A 7,583-nucleotide genomic window follows, 5' to 3' on the forward strand; every position below is an offset into this window, starting at 1 on the left:
GCTTCATTTCATGTTCTCTCTCTCTCTCTCCTCTCTCTCTCTCTCTCTCTCTCTCTCTTTCTCTCTCTCTCTCTCTCTCTCTCTCTCTCTCTCTCTCTCTCTCTCTCTCTCTGTGTGTGTGTGTGTGTGTGTGTGAGTGTGTTGCAGAAGAGGGGGGGTGTCCTTGCAAGCTCTACAGCAGAAGGTAAACAAACCACCAGGCACAAGCAAGAACCTCAGTTCAGCAGTCAGCTGGTGCTGATTCAAACTTCTGGAGTCTGACACCAGGCCAATTTATATTAGACTTATTTGAATACAGTCCAATTTTGGAACAGTTTCTTGGTAACAATTATCCCAATACCACCTGCACAATAAAGCTTAAGGCTACATTGAAACTCATTTGTAAAGTACAGGTGACCTCTACCATGAAGATCGGTTCTTTAGCTTAAGGGCCTAGGATCTAGTGTGATCTTGGTTATGCAGATAGAACAAAGGTCACCAGGTTATGAAGTACACATGACACCTCCTCTAAGGATGGGTTGTATTGACTGAGAAACAAAGGGAGGTCTAAGGAGAAAGAGTCTGGGATAAACATTAAATGGATTTGAGTGTGGCCTAGCCCTATAGTTAGAAAGGTCTCCAAGTTATTAACAACATTCACTCCCAGCCTTTTGGGTGGAAAACATACACATTTTTTCCATTGAGGAGACAAGCCTGTGTGATTGACATTCCTAGTTTCTACAATGCTTCTCTGTGAGTGCCCATGCCCTCTACAGTACTGAGTGGCTTCTGGGTTCTCCGCCTTTGCAGCATACAGATGCCATTGTTGGAATACACACACAAACGAACACACACACACACTGGGTTCTGTTTCTGTCAGAACCCATCAGCCATTGTCTGAATGTGCTAATAGTACATTGTTAAGCAGGGTATGGTGATGTACAATTGTAATCTCAGCACTTGGAAGGCAGAGGCAGGAAGATCAAGTAGTTCTAAGGCAGCCTTAGCTACATAGCAACTTCAAGACCAACGTGAGCTACATGAGACCGGTGATGGTTTGTATATGCTCAGCCCAGGGAATGGCACTACTAGAAGGCGTGGCCCTGTTAGAGAGGGTGTGGCCTTGTTGGAGCAGGTGTGTCACTGTGGGCTTTAAGATCCTAGTTCTAGCTGCCTAAAAGCTAGTCTTCTCCTAGTGGCCTTCAGATGAAGATATAGAACTCTAATCTCCTCCTACACCATGCCTGCCTGGATGCTGCCATGTTCCCACTTTAATAATAATGGACTGAACCTCTGAACCTGTAAACCAGCCCCTATTAAATGTTGTTCTTTATAAGACTTGCATTGAATGTTCAAAATACCACAAAAACAATCTCCAGGCCACATGCTGAAATTCTTCTCCACTAAAACCTCTTGGGCCAGATCTGCAGAGTTCAAATCACTCTCAGCAACAAAGTCTCTCATATTCCTACTAGGATGGCCCATTAAGCCCCAGTTAAAGCATGCCACTGCTTTCCAAATCCAAAGTCCCAAAATCCACATTCTTCCAAACAAAAGCATGGTCAAGAGTATCACAGCAATACCCCAGTCCCTGGAACCAACTTCTGTCTTAGGGTTTTAATGCCACGAACAATCACTATGGCCACCCAGCCAATCCACTGGCTATAGCCCATGAGTCAGTAAACAATTGTATATCTGGCCTTTTCTTCTTCCAAACAAACTGTAATACTATGTGTACTGCCCAAAGTTCTGCCCACTGTGAAGATTTTCCTTCACCTGTATCTTTCAAGGTTGTCCCAGAAAAGGGTTGTGATGCTGGAGCTGTCCACTTCTGGGTGGTGCCTACATAATGTGCAGAGCCATCAGTGATGTGTTTATAAAAAAAGAGATATGAGAATATGTTCCATGGAGGGGTGGTGAGGTATGGGGGAGGGGATGTCTCAGTGGGCCCATGATGAGCCATCCCTTCCCCCTGAGGGACCAGCCACACAATGGTATAGTATAGAACAGAGTTTATTCAGGGCATGGGAAGGAGAGTTAAGAGTGTAGTAGAGGCAGAGAGAGGCAGAGAGAGTGTGTGTAGAGAAGTAGGGGAGTAGAGGCCAGCCATGAGCACGTGGAGAGAGGAGCAAGGGAAAGGGTGAGGGGACAAAGGGATCAAGAGAATAAGAGGGCAAGAGAGCAAGAGAGGGAGGAGGGGGCAAGTAGCCCCTTTTATTGTGGGCAGGCCTACCTGGCTGTTGCCAGGTTAACTGTGGGGAGGAGAATACCTGACAGTTGCCAGGTAACTGTGGGGTGGAGTTTAGGCAGAATGCTAACAATCAGTAAACCAGGTCCTAGTCTTCTCTTCTTCCAATGTTTTCTTGTAGGTTTCCAGCAGAAGATGTGTTCCACCACACCTAGATCTGGGACTTGTTTTGTCTCAGGCTGACCTTGAACTCAGAGATCTCCTTGCCTTAGTCTCCTGGGATTCATAGCCACTATGCTTCAAGATCTCCATGTCAAGATCCAGGTCAGAAACTCCTATCTCCCAGCCTCAAAATCTGGATCACAGGTAAGCCTTCCAATTCTGGAGTGTAGTTCATTCCAGATATAGTCAAGTTGGCAACCAGGAATAGCCATTACAAGACCCTTTCTTTAAAATAAAAGTCATAGACTGTCAACAGTCACTCCCAATGAATTAAACTGTTGTCTTCTGGCTTGTGTAGTCTAGCATATTAACTGTAGGCTTAGCCATGTGATTTGTCTTAGCTGATAAGAGAGACTGTACAAACCGGATTTAATAAACACTTGCTCGTTTGAGGACTTACTGTATTGCCTTTCATATGTAAAATAGTAGGAGAAAATAGAATGCATAAGCAAGACACTTATGGAACGGCTTGCACCTAGAACAAATGGGTAAGTGTTGAACTAGATTAAACAAATGGTTTACATGAGAAGTCATGGGAAAATAAGTAAACCTTAAATACCAAGAAGTTCAAAAGAAGTGCCTCTCCTCTCAAAATGTAGCTGAGTGGCGCACAGTACTTGCCTAACACACGCAGGGCCCTGGGTTCAATCCTAAGCAATGTGGAGATTAAAGTAAAAATAAAGGCCAGACTCTAGAGTAATACCTCTAGACTGATAGGTATGTCATCCCTAAACTGAACACCTACCGGTAACACCCATTGTAGGCCAATTCTAGCCTTCTGTAATCTCTGATAAAGCTCAGATAAAGAGGACAAATCCCAGAGATGCTCAACTAACGACCAGCTGGGTATGAGCAGATATGCTGCTTGCCTTTTGTTACAGGGACTAAACATGGACTAAACAGCACTATAATTACACTCCCTGGAGAGAAGACCAGCACAGCACAGGAGCAGGGAGCACATGAACACTGCCCAGGCATTAGGGAGTCGATTGTTCTAGGTAATCATTGCTCTTTTTGAGTGAACCAAACTTTAGTGACTTAGTTTATTTTGCCCATGGTTTGCAGCTCAAACTTTAGGATGGGCTTCTTCAGGCAGTTCTTTCTCGAAGTCTTTAAATTAGTTGCAATCAGATATCAGCTGCAGCTGCCACCACTCGAAGGTTTATGTGGGCCTGACATCCAACATGGCTCACCCTTGTAAGCTGACATGTGACATTGGCTGTTGGCTATCTGGAAATTCAGCCCTTCCAACATGGCAAACTTTTTACCTGGCAGTTGGCTTCCCCCAGTGTGAGACTCTAAAAGGAACCAGGCTTGTGGCCTCTTCTGCCCTGTCCTTGGAAGTCATCCCTCCTGTTATATTCCCTGTTCTACTAGCTGGGGAAGCAAGCCATTAAAACCAGCCCCGAGTCAAAGGAAAGGTACTCTTCGGCTTCTTTAATTGCTATTGACCAGCATGCCTTAAAGAAACAAAGGAGTCAAGTTGTATTGTGGGCTCACAGTTTCAGAGTGTCCAGCCTCTGGTTGTTTGGCTTCAAGTGCTTGGAGAAGTCATCGTGGTGGCAGGAGCGGGTAGCACAGGGCAATCTTCACTTGCTGGGGGAGGGGAAGCAGAAAGAAAAGGGAAATACCAAAGAGTCAGTCAAAGGATGGCCCTGGGGACACGCCCCAGAGACTTCCTCCCACGAGGTTCCACTTCCTGTCTTTTACTACCTCCCAGTACTGCTGTCACATTATGAATCCATCAAGTGATTAATCTATTGGTTAAGCCTGAGCCCTCTGATTTAATTGTCTCTGAGTACATTACAAGCAACTTCACTAATCTCCTAGGCCTTTATTAATCCGACTCGATAGTTGACAATCAAGATTAAGCATCACCAGTGTACAGATCCCTACTTCTTAATGGGGACAAAAGAATGTAAAGGCATGTTTTCAAACCTCTCTCTATAGATGAGTGACTCAAGGATCTTGATTTGGTCTGTCTGGCCTGTATGTTCTGTAGCCTGTGGGACAACTCAATCCGGTGACATATTTGGAGGATGCTGTCGCATCAACATAATCCTGTGGATGACATTTGGAATTCTTCACACTTAACTGCCAAACAAAGAAATCCGAAGTACCCTTTGAAAAGATCACTCAGAGGAGGGGCCTGAGCCTACAGCCTCAGAGAATTGTCGGTCATAAGCACGAGGTCCATCCGGCTCCATTCAAGCTTCAGATGACAATAGCTGAAAGAATTATGCCACAGTCACACACATAATGCTTGGATTTGAGTCTTTACTACGTAGTATTAAGTACATGGTAATAAGTACATGGTAATAAGTCAGCTTTTCCATCGCTCGTCTCTCTGTCTGGACCTGAGGATGTAATGTTCACTTGCTAATCTGTTAACTGGAGATACAGGCATCTGCTTTATAAGGCTGTGATAAAATCAACAAGTTAATACACACCAAGTATTTGAAACAGTATCTGACACATGCTAAATGGTTAGCAGTACCTAGTTCCCATAGGCCTCCCAACCCCCCACCCCACGTGACTGGATCCTAATTTAAGAACCACCTATCCAGCTGATGGATATGAGCTAACTAGATCTCCTAATCATGTCCTTACTCTGGAAACCTGAATAGGTGAAGGGAGAAGATGAGAAGGAGGCTTTGTGGTTGCATATGCATTCTGTGCAGCAGTACAGACTAAAGCAGGTCTACATGTGGGTGCCAAGAAAAGGCACTGAGTAAACACGAAGGGAATCAGAGATGAAGCTAACGAGGAGGAGAAGAGGGGCTCTAGAAGGTAAAGCTAGCCTGAGCTCAGCCCTGCCAGCTCTTCGGTTCTAAAGATAACAAACATCACACCTCTGCTAATAACCCCACAATCCCACTCTCCTACCGTGGAGGGTTGAATGAGAATGGCCCGATCATCTCATGTGTTTTTACACGCTTGTTTCCCAGCTGGTGAGTTGTTGGGAAGGATAAGGAGGTGTGGTCCTGTTGGAGGAAGTGTGTCACTGGAAGTGGGCTTTGAAGTTTCAAAAGCCCACGCTCGCCCAGCCTAGTCTCTCTCACTCTGCCTACTGCCTTTGGATCAGGGTGTAAGCTCTCAGTCCCGTGTGTGTTTGCCGCCGTGCTTCCTGTCATGATGGTCATGGATCTATCCTCTGACTGTAAAGAGGTCTCCAATTAAATGCTTTCTTTTATAAGAGTTGCCTTATAAAAGGCAACTGGTGTCTTTTTACAGCAGTAGAACACTAACTCAGACACACCCTCATGCGAATGTCCTGCTGATTCAAGAGTCTACAGAAGGCAGCATCATAAAAATACTCTCCAGGCTCACTACCATCCTCTATGCTAGCAGGGTATGGGCCACTTGCTGTCCGCCCTGTGTGAAGTTACTCACCTGGCTATTTCTGTCCACTTTGAAATTCTGTTCCTTACCTTAGGTTAGAGCCTTTGTTACTTCTGCCCACAGTTGGTAATTTCTTTAATGCATCTGTCATTCACTGAGTTCTTGCCCTAGTATTCTGACCTAGGACTCCACCCCTTTAGAACAGTGATGAACAATTTACTGTGTCTCGGAAAAACAACAACAATAAAATATTAAATATACTTAAGAAACTAAAATAAATGGAGGGAAAGAGTCTGGAAAGTCAGTAGTACAGGAGTCCTCCCCAAATTCTTTAGTCAGGGTTCTTCAGAGAAACAGAACCAGTAAGATACATAGACACATATAGGAAAATTTATTATGAGGGACTGGATTGTGTCAGTCTCTTTACCTGCTGTTTCCAAACTGAAAGTTCTCAAAAGCCACGGTTCCAATTCCAGCCAAAAGTTCTTAAGAACTGAGGGGCACAGGGATATAAGACCCCAGTTGTGGTACAAAGGCCCATGAACCAGGGGTGCCAGTGTCCAGCACAAGAGAAAAAATGTCTAACTCAAGCAGTGCCAATCTCTTCCTCTGCCCTGTATCCTACCTTGGCTCTTTTGAATTGCATTATCCCCACCAGCATTTGCAAGGGTGTCTCCTTGCTCAGTCCACTGACTCAAATGGCATTCCTCAGAAACAGTCGCAGAGACACATTCACAAATAGGACTTACTAGCTCTCTGGGGTCCAAATCCCTGAATTCGAGTCATCTAGTAACGAAGTCACCATTGCATTGTGGCATCACTTGGAGCTAGGAAGCCAGACAAGTTACCACCGGAGATGGTGGCAGGGTGTGGGTCTAACTCTTGGACTTTCAGACACAAAATGCCTTTAAGAGGCAGGAGAGCCAGCAAGGTAGAGAAGCAGAGTCAGTCCTGGTTTCTATCCAATCTGTTCATGTTGTTAGAAATGATTGAAACGATGTTCTCCTGATGCAACACCAGTCATTCACCTCGTGGGCATGCTAGACAGTCTTCTGAATAACTTTTCTCTGAACTTTTCTCTTTAGCTTGAGTTGTTCGTGAGAAGTATACATATAGTTCAAATAAGACCAAAACATTTGCTATATAAAAAGGAAGCTTGGTGTGAAAACAACTGGAAAATGGAAATGCATCCTGAATATTCAGTTTTCTCTTTTGGATCCCATGGGGCTGGGGAATGACTCTGGTTTGCTTGGTAATGTAGAATGCTTACTACACAATCATGAGCACCCATGTCACAAGCTGGTCAGCTCATGAGGACTTGTATCCCCAACAATAAGGAGACCATAGCTTGCTAGCATCCAGCCTAGCTGAAAAAACACAGTCCCTAGGTTGAAAGATAGACCCTACCTCAAAGGAATAAGAAAGGATGACAGGGGATACCTGCTCCTTCTTCTAGACTCCATGTGTGAACACAAATGCAGCTGTGAACACATGTGCATACCCCCAACACACACACAGAGAAGTAATTTTTTAAAGTGCATTGGGTAGTTTGTGCTCTTCTAAATCAACTGCTCAAAACTGCCTCTTATCACTTTTGTGAAACTTTTGTTTCTTAAGGTTTAATTCACATGGCAGAAAGTGACAATCACAGGGCAAGAAATAGTATCTCGTGGAAGCAGGATAGAAACTGGATTCAGAATTGCTGTTCAATTTGCCCTATGAGGCTCATCTTTACCTACCCATAAACATGCAACAAGAATGCAACTTCATTCACGTCCAACACAACAAGCATACATGTACGTAAACACACAGAGAGAGGCATACACACACACATACATACACACATACATAT

Source organism: Grammomys surdaster, unplaced genomic scaffold (assembly GCF_004785775.1).
Source record: "Grammomys surdaster isolate TR1022 unplaced genomic scaffold, NIH_TR_1.0 125974, whole genome shotgun sequence".
Taxonomy (NCBI): domain Eukaryota; kingdom Metazoa; phylum Chordata; class Mammalia; order Rodentia; family Muridae; genus Grammomys; species Grammomys surdaster.